The sequence below is a fragment of the Dromiciops gliroides genome, chromosome 1, assembly GCF_019393635.1.
Source record: "Dromiciops gliroides isolate mDroGli1 chromosome 1, mDroGli1.pri, whole genome shotgun sequence".
Lineage (NCBI taxonomy): Eukaryota > Metazoa > Chordata > Mammalia > Microbiotheria > Microbiotheriidae > Dromiciops > Dromiciops gliroides.
Genome location: NC_057861.1, coordinates 598,661,921 through 598,683,930, shown reverse-complemented (window position 1 = coordinate 598,683,930; position 22,010 = coordinate 598,661,921). Strand labels below are relative to the sequence as shown.

The 22,010-nt window shown below is 38.2% G+C and overlaps 1 pseudogene; it reads right to left on the bottom strand.

The window, feature by feature from the left end:
- Positions 1–20,345: 20,345 nt before the first annotated feature.
- LOC122737013 lies at positions 20,346–20,624 on the bottom strand (annotated as a pseudogene).
- Positions 20,625–22,010: the final 1,386 nt, after the last annotated feature.

Here is a 22,010-nt window from a genome sequence, read left to right as displayed (position 1 = left end):
TGTTGAGATTATTCTGTCAATGCATGGAACATTTCTCATGTTTATCATTGCTTTCTCTGCGGGAATAAATGAACTGTCTTATATTTAATTCACATCATGCATTGGATACCCCCTTTACTCTCCCTATTTTGGGGGGCAAGGGGCAAAACCCTGGCATAGAGCTGAAAAGTATAATTGTCCCTATAGCAGATAGGTGGAGAGTAACTGATGAGGGGAATAAACATTTAAGTTTCTACTATGCACCAAGCACTGTGCTAAGTTCTTTACAAATATTGTCTAATTTGATCCTCACAACAACCATGGGAGGTAGGTGCTACTAATTTTACAGATGAGGAAACTAAGGCAGACAGAGATTAAGTGACTCACCTATCTAGTTAGTGTCTGAGGATGGATTTACTCAGGTCTTCCTTCCTCCAAAACCAGTATTTAACTCACTGTACCATCTAGATACCACTGCTGAACCAGTGAGTATAATAATGGGGACCCTAATTTTCCTAATAAGAAGTCAGGCTTTTCTAGAACTAAACCTGGAGAAACAACAATGGCTGGGTATGGCTTGTTATTTCAAGTCACCAGCTCTGTGGTTTCAGCCAAATGGAGCACCTAATCACTAATAAATATATATCTGTGTGTTCATATATTTATGCACACCTACATATTGTGTTTATATATACACATGCAAATGTATATGTGTGTATAAATTACATACATATAAAAATATACATATATAAATGTATATTCAAACATACATGTAAAATCCACTTACCTGTGTTAACAGAGTGTATACTGTTGATCTACACACACACACACACACACACACACACACACACACATACAAACCCTCTCAGAAGACTAAAATCTCCTTAAGTTCAAAGACTATTTTTCTTTTTATATTTACATATCTCACACCTAATTCAGTGTCTGGCATATAATATGTGTATTTATTAATTGAACCAAATAATAGGAAATGGAAGTTTTTAAGTACAAGGAGACATATAATAGTACAAGGTTGGGGGCAGGGGTGAGGGAGTGGGGGAGACTGTGAAGAACTTAGTCCCTACATAAACTCCCACTACTCAAGTTCCAAGATCTACCCTTTCATAACCCTTCTCTAAACTCCAATTAAAGTGTGAGACACCCCCATGTCCAAATGCTGCCACCATGAGTTACCTAGAGCTCTCAGTTCCCCTCTTTCTTTTCCTCCTCACGTAGAAGCTATTTTTAGTTTAAGCAAGGATATTTATGTATTAGAGGAAAAGTATAATTTTAGAAAGAATGCATGAGATTATAAATGAAAGCATCTACCCAGCCCAGACAGGGTGGCTCCCAAGTTTATTAAGCTGTCCTCTCTAGCCACACATCGCTACTGCAATCATGTTTCTCAGATCCCAAGGCCCTACATGTAGGGATGCCACACCACACCACTATGTCCCAAGTTGATAAAAGCTTTATCCTATGCTACTTCCTATTTTTAACATAGCCAGGCAGACTGGCTCTTTCCACTTTCAAAGAAGCCACAATCCAGTCTCTCCCTCCTTTTTTCCTATTAATCAGACTCTATAATACAATAGTTTAATATGGTGAAAATTATTTCATTCTTCATTGGACATTCTCAAGTTCCAAAAATGGTTCTAGATAATCCACTAAGGGGATCCATACCAAGGGCATAGACTTCAGAGTCTAATTAGGATGGGTCACTTTATTCAGACATCCCCCCTTGCTGCCTCCCTGATGCATGCTAGAAAGTCACATACGTCCTTCTTTTTTTGGAGACAAGGAGATTCTGCTATTTTACCAGGTTTAAGTCACAGTTGCTACCTGCCTGAGCAAGTGTTTTGATAGTTTCTCTGGCTGCGTTCAGACAACAGTTATCACTAGAGCTGAAACTAAGAGAATCCCTTTTGGTGTCTCAGAGAGACTCTGTCTATCTTTCACACCTTCCCTATCTCCTATACTGCCCACTTCTCCCAATAAAGAGAAAGGAGAGGAAACCTGTTATTCAAAGAAATACAAAGAGGCCAGTGACAATTCCCTAACTCAGAGTCATATCAGTCCCTGCAGAAGTCCATAGATAAAATCCATCCCCAACATAATGTCTTTACAATATACTACTTGGATCCAAGCCATAACCATAAGGAAATAATGAAAAGAGAGTGACAGAAACAGCAAGTTGAGAATCAAAATTTAAATGTCCACATGTGGAAACATCTGTCCAGATTGCTGTAAAATCTCCTAGTCCCAAATTAGTCCCATTAGTCATTGAAGAAGATTGAGTACAGAAATAGATCATGAAATTCTCTTCTCCATCTGCAAATGATTACTCAGCATTGTCCCCGAATGGCATCGGTGGCTTATATGGTCAAACCATCACATACATGTATATACATGTAAATACACATACAAATGCAAACACACACACATGCAGAATTCCATCATGATCAAGAGTATTCATGGAAAGTCTTGCCATTAGAATGGAATCATTCACCAGGGGGAATGTTTAGGTGAGTGCACATAGGATATCTTGACTAAATTTAAGAAAAGTAAAATAAGAAGTTTCCTTTTCAATCAGATCTTAAATATCTATATGATCTTCCTCAGTATGGAAAATGTGAAGGGACTTGAAATATAAAGGACTTGAAGATTCATTAGGATTGCCTAAAGTTGAAGATGTCAATAGTTAAAGAGCATTGAGCCATATGTGTCCCATTCAACGCCAAAATTGCCTTCTCTTTCCTTAGCTCTACCCTGATTTATGCCTAGATCAACCCAGGGTCCATGGACTTTGAAGTAACCACTAGACTAGCTCTCCTCACCCCTTATCATTATTGTCTCTGAATAAAATACAAACTCCTCTATTTGGCATTTAAAGTCATTCACAACCGGACTCTAAACCAGACATATTTAACCTTTTTTCCCCTTTTGTTTTATGGGCCCTCTTGGAAGATTATGGTGAGGTCTAAGAACTTCTCAGAAAAATGCTTTTAAATGCATAAAATAAAATATATACAATTACAAGGGAAATCAAGCATCTTGAAATAGAGTTACCAAAATGTTTTTAAAAGGAATTCATGGAGGGGCAGAGCCAAGATGACAGAGAGAAGCCAGGAAGTTGCCTGAGCTCTCCTAAATTTCCCTTGAAAACAACACTAAAGCAAGCCTCTAAATGGATTATGGAGCCAAAGAACCTACGAAAACAATCTTCTGGCTTAAGATAACTTAGAATGACTTCAGGAAAGGTCTGTCTCACTTGGGTAAATGGGGAGGAGAGCACGGCACAGAGGGTATCTAGGCAAGCCAGCAGGATACTCTTAGCCACAGCACAGATCAACAGCTGAGGCTTCTCAGTCCTGGCCTAGCAGGCTAGTGGCACAGTAGGCCAATTGTGAGGCCCCAGACCCAACACAAAAGACAATTGGCCATCTGGGGTATCTGCTACATGATAGGTGCAACTGGACTGGGCCACTCCAGGGCCATGAGCAAGCTGCAAGTTGCTGAGGCCTCAGAACAGAAAGCCAGAGATCAGGCCTCTGGCTCCAAACAAAAGAAGCTTGAGACAGTGCCCCCTGTGCCCTAGAAACAGAGATCAACTTTAAAAGTCATGAAATAGGCTAAAATATACATAAGAAATGGAAAATAACTCCCACCACAGAAAGCTACTATGGTGATAGGGAAAACCAAAATACAAACTCAAAAGGACAACACTGTTAAAATGCCTACATGTGACGTCTCAGAGAGGAAGATGAATTGGTCTCGAGACCAAAAAGCTTTCTTGGAAGAGCTCAAAAAATATTTTATAATTCAAATAAGAGGTAGAAGAAAAAGTGGGAAAATAAATGAGAGTTATTAAAAATACAGTTAATAGCTTTGAAAAAGGACAATTGGCCAAATGGGAAAAATTCACTGAAAAAAGAAATTCCATAAAAAGCAGAAATGTCCAAATGAAAAAAGAGGTACAAAAACTAGTGAGCTTTTTTTTTTTAAGAAAATAATTCCTTAAAAATCAAAATTGGTCAGATAGAAGCTAATGACTCTATGAGACATCAGGAAGCAGTCAAACAGAATTTTAAAAATGTAAAAATGGAATAAAATGTAAAATACATCATTGGAAAAACAACAGACCTGGAAAACAGATCCAGAAGGGATAATTTGAGAATTATTGGACTACTCAAAAGCCATGATAAAAAAAAAGAAAGCATATTTCAGGAAATTATCAAAGGGAACTGCCCCAGTATCCTAGAACCAGAGGGCAAAATAGTCATTGAAAAAATCCAACTATCACCTCCTGTAAGAGATCCCCAAAGTGAAAATTCCAAGGAATATTATAGACAAATTCCAGAATTATCAGGTGAAGGAGAAAATACTGCATATATCCAGAAAGAAACAATTTAAACATCAAGGAGCCACAGTCAAGATTACAGAGTACCTGGAAGCTTCAACATTAAAGGGTCAGAGGGCTTAAAATGTGATATTCCAGAGGGAAAAGGAACTTAGATTTCAATCAAGAATCAACTTGACAGCAAAATTGAGCATAATCTTTCAGGGCAAAAGATGGACATTTAATGAAAGAGGGTACTTTCCTGATGAAAAGACCAGAACTAAACAGAAAATTCAATCTTCAAATGCAATACTCAAGAGAAGCATAAAAAGGGAAAACAGGGAGTAAAACATTATTCAATAAGGTCAAAATGGTTATATCTCTATGTGGGAAGGTGATACTTGTAACTCCTGAGAACAGTATCTCTATTGGAGCAGATAAAAGTAGTATAAATAGACAGAAGCACCGGCCCTGGATTCAGGAGTACCTGAGTTCAAATCCGGCCTCAGACACTTGACACTTACTAGCTGTGTGACCCTGGGCAAGTCACTTAACCCCCATTGCCCTTAAAAAAATATATAAATAAATAAATAGACAGAGGGTGTGGGTATAAGTTGATTTTGATGTGATGCTATTAAAGAAAACTTATGGGGCAAAAAAAAGCATTGCACTGGGAGAAGAGAAAAGGAGAGGCAGAATGGGTAAAATTACATTATGTGAAAAGGTGCAAAAGACCTATTACAGCAGAGAGAAAGAAGGGAGGAGGTGAGAATTGTTTGAACCTTACTCTCATCAGATTTGGCTCAAAGAGAGAATAACATACACTCAGTTGGGTATAGAACTTTATCTTACCCTCTAGGGAAGTATTAGGGGAAAGGGGAAAGAAAACAGTGGGGCTGATAGAATGGAGGGCAAATTGAGGGATGCAGTGGTCAGAAGCAAATCATTGGTGAGGAGGGACAGGATGAAATAAGAGAGAAAGAATAAACAAGGGGAAAAAAAGGATGGAGGGAAGTACAGTTAGTAATCATAACTGTTAATGTGAATGGGATGATCTCTCCCATAAAACAGAACCAGATAACAGTGTGGATTAAAAAAACAGAATCCTACAGGATATTGTTTGTGAGAAACACATTCGGAACAGAGATATACACATAAGAGTAAAGGTAAAAGGCTGGGGCAAAATATATTATGCTTCAGCTGAAGTTAAGAAAAAAGCAAGGGTAGCAATCCTTATCTCCGACAAATCAAGCAAAAATAGAACTAATTAAAAGAGATAAGGAAGGTAACTACATCTTGCTAAAAGGTACCATAGACAATGAAGTCATATCAATATTAAATATGTATGCACACCGCCAAAAATATATGTAGGTACCAAGTGGTATGGCACCTTAATTCTTAGAAAAGTTGAGTGAATTACAGAAAGAAATAGACAGCAAAACTATAGTGGGGCACCTCAATATCCCCCTCTGAAAACTAGATAAATCTAATCACAAAAGAAATAAGAAAGAAGTTAAGGAGATTAATAAAATTTTAGAAAAGTTAGATATGATAGACCTCTAGAAAAAAACTGAATTGGTATAGCAAGGAAAACACTTTTTTTCTCAGCAGTACATGGAACTTACACAAAAATTGACCATGCATTAAGGCATAAAAACCTCACAGTCAAACGCAGAAAGAAATAGTAAATGAATCCTTTGATGCAATAAAAATCATATGTAATAAAGGGTGATGGAAAGATAGAGTAAAAATCAATTGGAAACTAAAAAATCTCATCCTAAAGTGGGTCAGACAACAAATCATAGAAACAATAATTTTATCAAAAAGAATGACAATAATGAAACATACCAAAACTTATGGGATGCAGCCAAAGCAGTTCTTAGGGGAAATTTTATATCTCTAAATACCTACATGAATAAAACAGAGAAAGAGGAGAACAATGAATTGGGCATGAAACTTAAAAAGCTAAAAAAAGAATAAATTTTAAATCCCCAATTAAATACAAAATTAGAAATTCTGAAAATCAAAGGATAAATAAAATTGAAAGTGAGAAAACTATAGAATTAATAAATAAAACTAATCTGGCTTTATTTTTAAAAATAAAATAGATAAACCTCTGGTTAATTTGATTTAAAAAAAGAAAGAAGAAAACCTAATTACCAGTATCAAAAATAAAAAGGGTAAATTCACCACCAATGAAGAGGAAATTAAAGCAATAATTAAAAGCTATTTTGCCCAACTGTATACCAATCAATTTGACAATTTAAATGAAATGGATGAATATTTACAAAAATATAAATGATCAAGATTAATAGAAGAGGAAATAAAATCGTCAAATAAGCCCATTTTAGAAAAATAAATTGAACAAGCCATCAATGAACTCCCTAAGAAAACATCTCCAGGACCAGATGGATTTACACATGAATTCTACCAAACATTTAAATAACAATTAATTTCAATACCATATAAACTATTTGGAAAAATAGGTGAAGGAATCCTACCAAATTCCTCTTATGAGACAAATATGGTGCTGATACCTAAACAAGAAGGACTAAAACAGAGAAAGAAAATTACAGACCAATTTCACTAATGAATATTGATGCAAAAAGTCTAAATCAAATATTAGCAAGAAGATTACAACAATTCATCACCAGGATAATGCACTATGACCAGGTGAGATTTATACCAGAAATGCAGGGCTCATTTCATATTAGGAAAACTATTGACCATATCAATAACAAAACTAACCACAATCATATGATTATCTCATTAGATGAAGAGAAAGTTTTTTGACAAAATACAGCACTCATTCCTATTAAAAACAATAGAGAGCATAGGAATAAGTGGAACTTTCCTTAAAATAATAAGTAGTATCTACCTAAAACCATTAGCAAACATTACATGTAATGGGGATAAGTTAGAGGCATTCCCAATAAGATCAGAGGTGAAACAAGGATGTCCATTATCACTCCAATTATTTAATATTGTACTAGAAATGTTAACTTTAGCAATAAGAGAAGAAAAGGGAATTGAAGGAATTAGAATACTCAAGGAGGAAACAAAACTATCGCTCTTTGCAGATGATGATGGTATACTTAGAGAATCCTAGAGAATCAACTGAAAAACTACTTGAAATAATTAACAACTTTAGCAAAGTGGCAGGATATAAAATAAGCCCACATCAGCATTTCTATATATGACCAACAAAGCCCAGCATCAAGAGATAGAAAGCAAAATTCCACTTAAAATAACTGTAGACAATATAAAATATTTGGGAGTCTATTTGTCAAGACAAACTCAGGAACTATGTGAACACAATTACAAAACACTTCACACAAATAAAATCAGATCTAAACAATAGGAAATATATCAATTGCTCATGGGTATGCTGAACTAATGTAATAAAAATGACAATTCTTCCTAAATTAATTTTTTATTCAGTGCCATACCAATCAAACTACCAAAAATTATTTTATAGAGCTAGAAAAAATAATAGGGTTAGCTAGGTGGCATGGGGCAGCTAGGTGGCACAGTGGATGGAGTACTGGCCCTGGATTTAGGAGGACCTGAGTTCAAATCTCGCCTCAGATACTTGACACTTACTAGCTGTGTGACCCTGAGCAAGTCACTTAACCCTCATTGCCCCACCAAAATAATAATAATAATAATAATAATAATAATAATAATAATAATAAAATTCATCTTGAAGAACAAAAGGTCAAAAATATCAAGGGAATTAATTTTTAAATGAAAAGGAAGGTGGCCCAGCCATACGTAGGCAGATCTAAAACTATATTATAAAGCGGCAACCATCAAAACTATTTAGTACTGGCTAAGACATAGAGCGGTGGATCAGTGGAATAGGTTAGACACACAGGACACAGTACTAAATGATGAAGCAATTTACTGTTTGATCAACCCAGACTCCAGCTTCTGGGATAAGAACTCACTATTTGACAAAAACCTACTGGGAAAATTGGAAAATATTATGGCAGAACCTAGGCATAGACCAACATCTTATACTGTTTACCAAAATAAGGTCAAAATAGGTACATGATTTAGATATAAAGGGTGATACCATAGGCAAATTAGAAGAATAAGGAAGAGTTTACCTCTCAGATCTATGGAGAGGAAAAGAATTTATGACCAAAGATGAGATAGAGAACATTATAAAATGCAAAATTGATCATTTTGATTACATTAAATTAAAAAGGTTCTGCAAAAAAAACCCAATGCAACCAAGATTAGAAGGAAGGTGGAAAGCTGGGAAACAATTTTTATAGGCAATGTTTCTTATATAGGCCTCATTTGTCAAATATTTAGAGAACTGAATCAAATTTGTAAGAATATAAGTCATACCCCAATTGAGAAATGGTCAAAGGATATGAACAGGCAATTTTTAGATGAAGAAATTAAAACTATCTATAGTCATATTAAAAAAATGTTTTCAGGGTAGCTAGGTGGCACAGTGGATAAAGCACCAACCCTGGATTCAGAAGGATGTGAGTTCAAATCCGGCCTCACACACTTGACACTTACTAACTGTGTGACCCTGGGCAAGTCACTTAACCCTCATTGCCCCTCAAAAAATTTTTTTCTCAATCACTATTGATTAGAGAACTGCAAATTAAAACTACTCTGATGTGCCACCTCATACCTATCAGATTGGCTAATATGACAGAAAAGGAAAATAATAAATGTTGGGGAAAATGTGGGAAAATTGGAACACTAATGCATTGGTGGAGCTATAAAGTGATCCAACCACTCTGGAGATCAATTTGGAATTATGCCCAAGGGGCATACCCTTTTGCCCAGCAATACCACCACTAGACCTATATCCCAAAGAGATAATAAAAAAGGGAAAAGGATCCACATATGCAAAACTATATGTAGCAGCTCCTTTTGTTGTGACAAAGAATTGGAAATCAAAGGGATGCCTATCAATTGGGGAATGGCTAAATAAGTTGTGGTATATGAATGTAATGGAATACTATTGTGCTGTAAGAAATGATGAGCAGGCAGGTTTCAAAAAAACCTGGAAAGTCTTATATGAACTGACACTGAATGAAGTAAGCCAAGTCAGGATACTATTACACACAGTAACAGCAACATTGTATGATGATCAACTGTGATAGAATGAGCTCTTCTCAGCAATACAGTGATCCAAGACAGTTCCAAAAGACTTATGATAGAAAATGCTATCCACATGAAGAAAAAGAACCATGGAGTCTAAATGCATATTGAAGCATATTATTTTCAATTTTTTTGTTGTTTTTTGTTTCTTCTTTCTTGTGGTTTTTCTCTTTTGTTTTGATTCTTCTCTCACGACAAGACTAATGTAGAAATATGTTCAACATGATTGTATTGTATAATCTATATCAGATTTCTTGCTGTCTTGTGGGGGGCAGGAAGAGAAGGAGTAGAAAAATTTGGAACTCAAAATCTAGTAAAAATGAATGTTGAAAATTATCTCTACATGTAATTGGAAAAAATAAAATAAAATACTTTTTTAAAAAATAGGAGGAATTCATGGACTTCCTGAAATCTACCCATGGGGCCCATGGACCCCACCCAGGGTAAGAAGCCCTACTCTAAGCTATATTGGCAGACATTTCAGATTCTTTCTCTCATATATTCTACATTCCAGTCAAACTAGCCTACTTTCTGCTCCCCATATATGACGTTCCAACTCCCCTCCTCCATATCTTTGTCTAGATTGTCCCTCATACCTTGAATGTTACTGTTGTTCAGTCACTTCAATTATGTCCAACTCCTCATGAGCCCTTTTGGGGTTTTCTTAGCAAAGATATTTGAGTAGTTTGCCATTTCCTTCCCTAGTTCAATTTACATATGAGGAAACTGGCAAGCAGGGTTAAGTAACTTGCCTAGGGTCACACAGCTAGTGTGGATCTGAGGCTGGATTTGAACTCACGAAAATGAGTCTTCCTGACTCCAGGCCCAGCACTCTATCCACTGAGCCACCTAGCTTCCCGAGACCTGAGATGTTCTCCTTCATTGCACCTTCCTCTCAGAATACCTAACACCCCTCAAGGGTCAACTAAAAGACCACCTACTACAAGACACTTCCTCATTCTTCCAATTTGTTTATATGTATATATATGTATTTGCTTGTCCACCCCCCCCCCAATAGCTTTAAATTTATTTGTATATATTTTCCATTTACTTATTTGTGTATATGTGGTTCCCCCTATCCTGGTAGAATATAAAGTTCATGGGTACATGTATTATTTTCACGTTAATGTTGGTATTCCCAGCCTAGTATAGTGGTAGACAAATAGTAGGCACTGAATAAATTTGTGTTAAATCCACTCAAATCAAATTAAATTGAGTTCAACTAAACTGAATTGGGACAAAGTTCTCTCTAGGTCAAGTGACGGTTTCTTAGGAATCACCCAATAACTTGAGCTGGTTTCTCTATCCTTTCTGCTTTCTATATAGGCATCTCCCAGATTTGTTCTCTTCCCAAACATCCAGTCTCAGTCAATTTCCCCAAACAATTGTTTATTATATTTAGGATGATACAATGACATAAGACCCCATGTGATCATGATATTGGACATGATATTGGTACAGTAGATAAAGTCCCAAGTGCGAAGTTAGGAATATCTGAGTTCAAATCTGTCCTTGTACACTTTCTAGCTATAGGTCACTTCACTGCTGTTTGCCTCAGTTTCCTCATCTTTAAAATGGGGATAATAATAGCACTTACCTCCTGGGATTGCTGTGAAGATCAAATGAGATAATAAATGTAAGGCACTTGAGTACAATACCTGGCTCAGAGTAAGCACAGTAAGCATAGTAATGTTATAAATGTTAGCTATTATTATATTTAATTGAGCTGTAATTATAGGAATCACAGGGTCACTGATTTAGAGCCAAGAGTAAACTCAGAGGTCAGATAGTACAATTTTCTCCTTTTACAGAGGAGGAAATTGAGGTCAAGGGAGGAGAAGTAATTTGCTTAAAGGGTCACATCGGTAATAAGAGGCAAAGACAGAATTTGAACTCAGGTCCTGAGATTCCAGGGACAACACTCTTTTTTCCCCCAGGGCAATGAGGGTTAAGTGACTTGCCCAGGGTCACAAAGCTAGTAGGTCTCAAGTGTCTGAGGGCGAATTTGAATTCAGGTCCTCCTGAATCCAAGGCCAGTGCTCTATCCACTGCACCACCTAGCTGCCCCCCAGGGTCAGCACTCTTTACACAGCCCTACAGAACTCCCCAGATGAAAGCCTCCAGAGTGCACCTCTCTTTCCTGTCTTCTCTCATAGGCCCACAAGGCTGGCCTAGAGGATAGTTCCTTGGGCTTTTCAGGACCTCAGATTTTTCCCTTTGACGGGAGTCAATGTTCAGGCATTGGGTGTTTGCTACATTTTTTGAAGCATGTTTTGTAAATGAGGAGTGAATGAGCTTTCTTGTCAGCCTGATGTGGAATGAGAAATTAATTTGAACTGAAAGGTGGACCTCGTGCAAGAGAAGCAGCCGGCTTTAGACTGAGATGATAAGTGACCTCATGAAAACAGCTGTCTGGTATGCTGGAGCAGTCGTAAGTTACAGCACTGACGTGCCAGCTAATGGAAGTCTTATTCAGAACCATCCATCACACAGAATGGAGCTGCGTGGGTCTAAGAGCCTCACTCTGGATTACTCGAGGAAGTGAGTAATAACCAGCAGGAGGTCAGGAGACCAGTAGCCGGCACCCTTTGGGACAGGCAGTGTGGGAGAATCGAGTAGGCAGAGGAGCAGCACTCAAGAGGGCCAACCAGCTTCAGACTGTGAAGTCGGGTCTGATATGTGAGAGACTGCATGACAGTAAATTGAGCACTAAGTTTCTGGGGGAGGTGGTAGACAGAATCCAGCTCAGACAGAGGAATATTTGGATGAAGTTCCTATTGATACAAGTAAGTATCTATACCTATTGTCAAGATCTGTGTTGGAATGACGGCTCTATCAGCAGCTGAGACAAAGGGACGGTGTGTTAGGGGGACAGAAGGAGCATTAAGCTTTAGCAGAACAGTTTGCTGTCAGTAAGACAAATCCAACCTTATAAAGAAATAGCAAACAATGTACAGGCTGCCCATGACTTACAAACACCAGATTTATTTATTTACTCATTGAAGCGCAGGAAAGGAAGTTTATGTCTTGAGCCTCCAATGAAATACACTTCCCTTTGTTCCACAAGTGGAGATATTTTTTCTTATACAGCTGTAGAGAGGGACGCTCTCTTTTAAGATTTAGAATGTAAGCTCCTTGAAGGCAGACACTGTTCCATTTTCCCTCGGATTCCCAATGCTTTGCATATTTTTTTTAAATCCTGACCTATGATTTCTTCAATGTAGGGAACTCCAGGCATAGAAATTCCCAGAAGCTCATTAACAACTTGGAGTCTTAGGGAGTTGCCTTGGGCATTGGGGGGGAGGGGTTGTTAAATGACTTGCCAATGGTCATTTGCCAATGGTCACCTGCTCAATGTGTTAGAGTTGGAAATTGAAGTTTTTCAGACTGAGATGGGTCCTCTATCTATTGCCATACTGCTTTTAACCTTGTACACAGAGAGTGCTTAATACATGTCTTAAATGAAATTGAATTCCAGCAATGGTTGAAACAATACTATTAATATTAATAGTACATTATAGGTTAAATAGGCTTCTGTAGGCTACCCTGGAAACCTATCCTTGTAGAGCATTATTTGTTTGGAGAAAAGACTACAAGTTTCATACAATGAACATCAGGTGCATAATCTATTCATAAAATGGAGAATGCTCAAACTGCTTCCCCATCCACTGAAGTTACTACTGGCTGTCTAAGGTCACCAAGGAAAAGTCCTTCTTCCTGTCTAAGTGCTGTATCCTGGTGACTTCTTTCCTCAGCCTTAAAAGAGCTATCCCTAGAGAGAGAGCTTGACTGAGAAGATGAGCCTGTTATTAACTGGTCCAGGTCAGGAACAAAGTGGAGTAGGAGAAACTCCTTCCAGAGCATTTCCCTTCAGTTTTCTATACACAGTGAGCGCCAATCCGTCACTGGCTAAATGCTGGAGGCCATAGAAATACAGATGACAGGAGGTCTGACAGGAAGAGAGAATGATCAGAGAACCCAACAGCAGAAAATGAGATTTTATGAGATAATCTGTTCATGAAATGACAGGTCATTCAATGAGCTATGAAGGGAGTAAGGGTTAAATAATTCTCTGTAAGAAGTTACCAGGCCAGGAAGAAAGGGAGAGAAGAAGGAAGGAAGGAAGAAAGGAAGGAAGGAAGGAAGGAAGGAAGGAAGGAAGGAAGGAAGGAAGGAAGGAAGGAAGGAAGGAAGGAAGGGAGGGAGGGAGGGAGGGAGGGAGGGAGGGAGGGAGGGAGGAAGGGCAAATTATAGAAATATAGATGGAAAGATAAAAATATATGTCAATACTTGAAGGATCTGAGATCTATAAACAAGTCTGTAGTCTTTCAGAATTACTGTGTCTAAAAAAGTTATCACCCAAAGTCAATCTGGGGATTAGCCTCTAAATTTAGCTAGACTGTTACTAGGCAAAGAGGCCAATAGACCATCAGCAGGTGGGGATAGGTATGGGGGGGGATTAGGGGGGGCAGGAGAGAGAGAGAAAGAGACAGAAAAAAAACATACAAAGAAAGAACAAAGAGAGAGACAAAAATATTAAAAGATAAGAGAAATATGAGGGTGAAAAAAGACAGGAATATAATTGAGTCGGGGCCCAAGTAGTGATCTCTATTCCACAGATACATGCTACAAGGAGCCACTGAGGATGGCCAGATAAGTGCTGGATATATTCTATGTTTTTACCAAATGTCTGCTGGTGACGGTGGGTAGAGTCCCCAGCCAAGGAGAGGAATCTAATTCATGTGAGCCAAACATCAGTACAGAGACATGATCAGGGACAGTTTGAGAGGAGAGTTGCCCTAGAATACACTTGAAATTGAAGGTCCAAGAATCTAAGACCAAAATCAGTAACGGACAAGCTATGACAGGACAAACAGTGAAGCCAGAGAGAAGAAATGCCAATTCCCATATGAGAACCAGAGCCAGGTCAGGAAGCCAACAGATGTAAGTCAAGATTACAGGAAAGAGAATACTTCTCATGCTCTTAGCAATTCACTCAGACAAGGTCTCTGCCATTGGCCACATGCAGCAGTAATTTTACAGAGTCCTTAACCCAGACACCTTAGACAGAAACATAATACAATCACACACAGATCATTTTTTTTTATTTTTCCCCTAGTGGACTATGAAACCTACAGGCATTCTCTAATAGCTCTCAGGTTCCCTGGGAGGTGACAGAGAGCACAATGTCAGCATAGGTACAGAAGTGTGAAAAGTGCTTCCACCACCCATACCCTGCCATTTAGGTCAGAGGGTTAGAGAGAATTTGAGGAGAAAAGATTGTTTGGTGGAAAGACACCTAGATTTGGAATCTGAGGGTCTGTCTGAATCTTCACTCTGCCACTTACTGAGAGACTTATTTAACTTCTCTGGACTTCAGTTTGCTCATCTATAAAATAGGCATCTTAGACAAAATGAATTGGTCTCTTTCAGTTCTAAATCTGTGATTCTATGATCCTATTTTGCCCAAAAGCAGAGTACTAATGAACAAGCATCTGACCCAATTCAACGAATCGAGTGTTGTCAGTCTTCTCACCCCTGTGGTAATGAATGTAAAGTTATGTACTCCAACCAAAACTATAAGTTAATGATAAGTTCTCTATGGGCCTCAGACAACTAGTTACCTCTAGAATCAAGTTCTGTCCCTGATTTGTCCAATCAAATTTTCAGTTCCTACCCACTGGAAACCTTGCCATCTTCAATTTCCTGCTGAATTGTAGTGGAATTCTGTTACACAAACATGGCAATAATTGCATGGTCTTCTTTATTTATAATAGTAGAAGAAAAGGAATAAAATAGCAACATCAAACTACTACAGGCATCTCTTTTCCACCAATGGTTTTTCCCAAGTCCAGGTAACCCTAATTCTTTTTCACCTGCAGTTAAATCAAAAACCTAGAAGTTCAAGTTAATACAATCCAGTAAGTAGCTTAAGCCTCCCACCTTGTCTTTAGACAACTCATCATATCCATAAATCCAAAAGGATGGTTTGGGTTTGGGTGCTCAGATACAAGCATCCTCTAGGGAAGTATTGTTATTATTATTAATTTATTATTATTATTATTTCCGGGGAAGTATTGTTATTATTATTAATTAATTATTATTATTTCCAGGGAAGTGTTGTTATTATTATTAATTTATTATTATTATTATTATTTCCAGGGAAATAATTCTTCCACTTATTTCCTGAAGCAGTCACTGACTATTCTTGGACATCCTATCTTCACCCAGCTACACCGCTTTGGTCATGAAAGTTGTTGTTGTTGTTGTTGTTGTTGCTGTTTAGTTGCTGTTGTTGCTATTGTTTGTCCTTCATTCTTGAAGAGGACCATGGCATTGGGGTGATGTCATGATTTGCAGTGAATTGAATTTAAGTGAGGGAGGGCTGTGCAAGGTCATCAACCTCACTCTCTCCTCCAGAGCCATCTGGGTCCAGTGGCAAGATATCCATCAGGATAACTGGAGAAGGCCCGGGATGTTTAAGGAAATTGGGGTTAAGTGACTTGCCCCGGGTCACAGGTTTGAAGAGGGTCAGTCTTATCCCCAGGACATGACCAGATCTGATAGTCCTGTATGAGCAGCTTGAGGTGAAAGATATAGAGGGATACTAAGTAGACACCATTGCCCCAGTTTTCCACTAGTTATGCTCATTTGTTCTTTTTCCCATCCCTGGCTTCGTTTATTTGCTCACTCTGGTGAAAATGAGTGGGTAAGTAAAGCAAGAAGTTAAACTTAGTGTTACACTATAGTCCTGTCAGCACTGCTGTATATAAACTGGCTACAGGGAACTTTGTGATAAGAATATGGGGGTTTCAAGAAAGAAAATACAAGGAAACATAAAATTAATACTCGTGTAGAAAAGAGGAAGAAGGAGGTAAAGCTTATTAACTTTCATGTTTGGGGTGTGTGAAGGGAAGAATATACAAATATGAAGAAAGGGGGGAATGAGTATCAGATGGCTCTCACTCATCTTAAATGGAAAAAGGAGTGCTGAACACACACAGGTGGAGAAATACATCAAACTCTACAGCAAGTAGAGATGGAGGAGGATAATGCAGGGAGAGCAAAGCTGCAGGCATAACAAATTCTGATTCAGAAGGAGGGATTAGAGGGGAGAAAAGGCAAAGTGAAGGGAGGGAAGGAGAATAAAGGAAAGGAAAAGAGAGGAGAGAAAAGAGAGGACAGGACAGGAGAAGAAAGGAGAGTGCAGGAGAGGACAGAAGACAGGACAGGACAGGACAGGACAAATTCTAAAGGAGTGTCATAAATTGTCTCAGCCAATTAAAGAAGGGCTGAATAAGTTGTGGTATATGAATGGAATGGAATAAAATCACACTGCAAGAAATGACAAAGAGATAAGTTTGGAGAATCCTGGGTAGTATGAACAGACACAGAGTTGAGTGAGCAGAACCAGGAAAATGATTTATAAAAGTACAACAATGTTGTAAAGAAAAATGACTTTGAAAGGCTTAATAACTCTGATCAATGTAATAGCCAACCCTGTCTCCAGGGGTTCTATGATGGAGTGTGTACCCACCTCCTGACAGAAAGGTGATGAATACAAAGTGGAGAATGAGACATAGATTTCCGGACATGGACTCTGTGGATTTCTTTTGCTTTGCAACACTTATTTGTTACAAGGGTATTTTCTTCCTTTCAAGTTTTCATGGGCATGGGGGGAGGGGGGAATGATTCGCACTAATGATGAATAAAAGACATTGAAAAATTGTTTTAATCACAAAAGAAAACAAAAGGAAGTGCCAAAAGGGAAAGAATTAATTTTAAAAAGAAGTAAGCATGGAGAAGCCCAGCAGTTTTGAAAGTAAAATGTTATAATATATACATATATATTTAAAGTAAGCGATATGAAGTGTTTTCATGATTTCATATAAAATCTCCTTTTGTGTTCAGATGTGTAGATATAGAAATGCTCACTTTTCTCATGCTTAAGTTCAGAATAAAAAATAATTTTAAAAACTATAACCCATAAGAAAAAAATAAGAGTACCATAAATGAAATGTCAAATAAGACCTGTAGAAATGGCACAGTGATTCTGTTACTGGTCTGGATCACCTGGGCATTTCTCTTGGGACCCTGGGTATTCAAAGCCTGCTGGCTGCCCAGTCCTCTGGGAAAGACTGCTAGGTATGAGTGGTTCTACCTCCCATTGCAAGGGCTCCCAGCCTTTGCACTCACTTTCCCTTCATTGAACCTTTCAGGCCATTTCTATTATCTATTGCTATATATTCAAGCAGATAAACTGAGGCAGCGAGATGGTACAGTGGATGGAGTGTTTGTGCCTGGAGTTAGGAAGACTTATCTTCACGAGCTCAAATCTGGCCTGACTCTCACTAGTTGTGTGATACTAGGTAGGTCATTTAACCCTGTTTGCCTCAGTTTCCTCATCTGTAAAATGAGCTGGAGAAGGAAATGGAAAACCACTCCAGTATCCCTGCAAAGAAAACTCCAAATGGGGTCATGGAGAGTTGGACAGGACTGAAAAACAATTTAAAAATATACTGAGATAAATGACCATTAATAACCAATGATTTGGGGATATTTAGTGTTCCCCCTTTTTCCTATTCTCATTTCAAGATCTCAGTCTCTGAGGGCTAAGCTAACCTCCTTTATCAAACCCCATCCAACCATAAAAGGAATCTCTGGTCTAAGGTAAATTCCAATCAATAAAGCTAGGGTAGAGATAGATCCTTTTGTTTAGATAGTCTAAGGCTAGGGGTAGCTTAGAAGTAAATAATATCATTAAAGTTCATTTGAATAGGTTCAGCCCATCATTATAATATTCATTCTCTTATTAATTGTTAACCAATCAGAGTTGATTGCCACCCTATGGACCATGCCTCTTTCAATGGGCATATAAGCCATGAGATCACTGCCATAAATGTTTTTGGTCTATAAGAGAAACATCCAAATGACCATCCTTTTATTAATAAACATGCTGGCATTATTAATAAAATTACCCAGAAATTATTTCTCTTGAACTTTTTAAATATCACAATATTCATATTATACTCCACATTTCTCCTGAACTGCCTTCCTTGATATACACTATCACCATGACCTCTGCTTCTCCTTCCATTCTACTTGTGGTCACTGCACCTAGGCTGACTCCCTGATGCCTCAAGGTTAGAAACACCAGGGCATTTCTATATCTACCCATCTGAACACAAAAGGAAATTTTATATGAAATTATGAAAACTTTCATATCGCTTGCTTTAAATATAGACGTACATATTCTAACATTTTACTTTCAAAATTGCTGGGCTTCTTCATGTCTCCTTCTTTTTAAAAGCCTATATTTTCATAGGAAATAATCTAGCTATTGGCAAACCCACCAATTCCACAAGGACACCTCTACAATCCCAGAGACTTTTAAACCAAACTCCTGCTAAATATAATTCAAGGAGTGGGAGTATTAGTAAAGGAGAGTACTTGAAATGGCATCTGTAAGCTAGGAAACAGGAGATAGCTATGTGGGACAATGGACAGACTTCTAGAGCTAGAGTCAAGAACACCTAATTCAAATCTGGCTTCAGGTAGCTATGACCTTAGGTAAGTCATTTAACCTCTACTTGCCTTAGTTTCCTTATCTGTAAAATGGAGATAATGATGACACTTACCATCCTCCCCCCCCCAAGGTTGTTGGGAAAATAACATTTATAAAGTGTTGCATAAATGCTATTATAAAATTCAGAGAGATTTCAGAATTCTCCCTATTTCCAATAAAAAGACATTAGGATGGCTTCTTCAAGGACATTACTACAACCTCAAATCTGATACATTGAGTCAGAAAACAGAGAGCTCACTCAAGGACACACAAAGAGAATAACCCTCCTTTTATCATTGGTGGGAACTGTCTGTTTTTGCTGCTGTAGGTGTAAAGTATTTTCCCATTGTAAATCTGTCCTAATGGGATTCTCAAATGACTCATCAAAAAGAATCAAAGAAAGTCAGAGGAACTGGTAACTGGGGCCCAGAGAGGTCTGATTATTCATTGGCTCAGCCTAGGTCAGTAACCTCAAATTCAAATTTAACAAAAATCTATTGTATCTATTGAGGGCAAAGACTATCTCTTGCCTTTTTTTGTATCCCCACCATTAAGCATAGTGTCTACACATATTAGGTGCTTAATAAATGATTATTGACTGACTGAGACATTTTCTGGGTAATAGGAAGTTTTTAAATTTTTTATGACAGTGTCTATCTGTCCATAAGAAGCTTACATTTTACCAGGAAGGTGAGGAAAGGGTACAATGTATACAAATGTGGCCATATTGTGAGGTAGTCATGTTGGGGACAACCCATCCAGACAAAGTACCCCAGGTGAATCTGAGGAGGGAGAAAATCCTTCAATCTAGAGCCAACAGAGAAGCCAGAAGCTGAGCCTTGAAGAAAGATTCTAGGGATGCTGTTGAAGAGAGATGCATTGTAGGCAGGGGGATAAACCTGGACAAAGGTAAGGCAGTAGAAGATGGCAGGTAATGTTCAGAGAACAACAGGCTAGAAAGTAGAAGGTATGAGGGGAAGTCCTGCGGCATTAGTTTGTGAGGTTAAGGAGTTTTTCTTCGTCTGCTTTTCTCCCAGAGGCAGTAGGAAGTCTCTGAAAGCTTGAGCTGGGGAATGACTTTCCAGCCTTGTGTCTTAAATTATTTTGGCAGCTTTGAGAAGTATGGAAGAGAGAGAGACAAGAGATTGGGGACACAGAGGACAGATTGAAGGCTATTACAATGGGGAGGGAGAACAATAAGCATTCATATAACACCTACTATGTGCCAGGTGCTAAATACTTTTTTTTTTCCAAAGTGATTTTTTTTAATTCCATAAATTAACCCATTTATTGTTGGACTACAGGCTACAGATATTTGATGGGGAGAAAATGTTACTGGTCTTTCAATTCCTTCAGTCTTCTGATGGCGGGTTTGACTGTAACTGCAGAGGTGGTATTGTAGGTCCATGCACCACCAGCTACTGTTTTCATACAGGATCCAAAATGTCAGATACCCACAGTCCATCTCTTTATTTTGGTCTTGCCACAGAAGGAGCAGGTATACTTGGCATGCTAGCTAATTTCAATTTTCTTCACCATTTTTCTGAGGGATGCACCATAATGTGTTCCATATTTACCAGCAATTCCAACCTTCTTGGTACACTTAGCCATGTTGCCAGTCACAGGCCCAGATTTTGAAGAGGTGCTAGATACTTTTTACAATTACCTTATTTAATCCTCAAAACAATCCTGGGAGATAGGTGCTATTTTTATTCCCATTTTTCAGATAAGGAAACTGAGATAGACAGAAGTTAAGTAACTCACCATGGGTCACACAGTTAGTAAGTGTCTGAAGCTAGATTTTACCTCAGGTCTTCCTGACTCAGGATCCAGTGTTCTATTTACTATGCCATCAGCTGCAATAGCACAGGGAAGAAGTAGGAGAATGTAGAGTGGTGGTGCTGAGTAAAGAAAATTTGGATACAAGAAATGCTATGGTGGTAGAATTGACAAGATTTGGCAATGGACTGGATGAGGAAATGAAGGAGAGTAAAAAAGTAAAGATGACTAAGTTTTTGAGAGAAGAGAAGAGGAACAAGATATAAGGATATAATGATAAGCATAGATAGCATCATAGAGTGAGTGTTATAAGGGACCTTAGAGGTCATGAAGTCCTACTCCTTCATTTCACAAATAAGGAAACTAAGGAACATAAGGTAAAGTGACTTGTCCAAGGTCACATAAATAATAAGTATCCAAGGCAGGAATTGAACTCAGATATTCATGACTCTAAGTCTAAAAATGTATGACCTGTCTGCCTTCTGTCACTTGGGGGACCCTCATACTTGGGGTTCAAGTGATAAATTACAAAAGAAAGGTTGAAGAAAAAAAGGACTGAGAATAGGCTATGTGATTTAGTGATTTGCAGGTCACCAGAGTGGGACCACATGTATGACAGTTATTTGGGAGCTTTATGACCCCTGCCACAGTCATGAAATACATACAAGTATTCCATATTCACCTAATAGTTTGATGAAGATTTTGTGTGGCCCAGTTAATTAACATTTATAAAGCGTTTCCAGATCAAAAAGTGAAAGCCCTTTTAGATGAGGCACGTTGGTATAGTGGAGAGGGCTGTACACTGGGGGCCAAGAGTGGATCTTTGGTCTCACCTCTATCACCAGTTGGCTGCATGATGTTAGGCAAACCTTTTAACCTCTCAGTCTCGATTCTCTCATCTATAAAACAAGGATGATCAGACCTACTCTGTCTACCTCCTAGGATTGTTGTGAGAATCAAATGAGATAATGGATGCCAAAGTGCTTTGTACAGCATAAAGCACTATATAAATGTGAGGAATTATCACTATTACTACACAGACACTGTCACAAACATAGGATTATGGCTGACTGGAGGAGACCCCAGGGAGCTGGCCAGTGACGAAGCTGTTATTCAAACACAAATATCTTCAGTGACGGAAGAGAGACGATCACTTGTGGTAAATGGCTTTGGCTGTGAATGTTTCTGCTTTTCGGAGACTTCTCTCTAGTGTGAAAG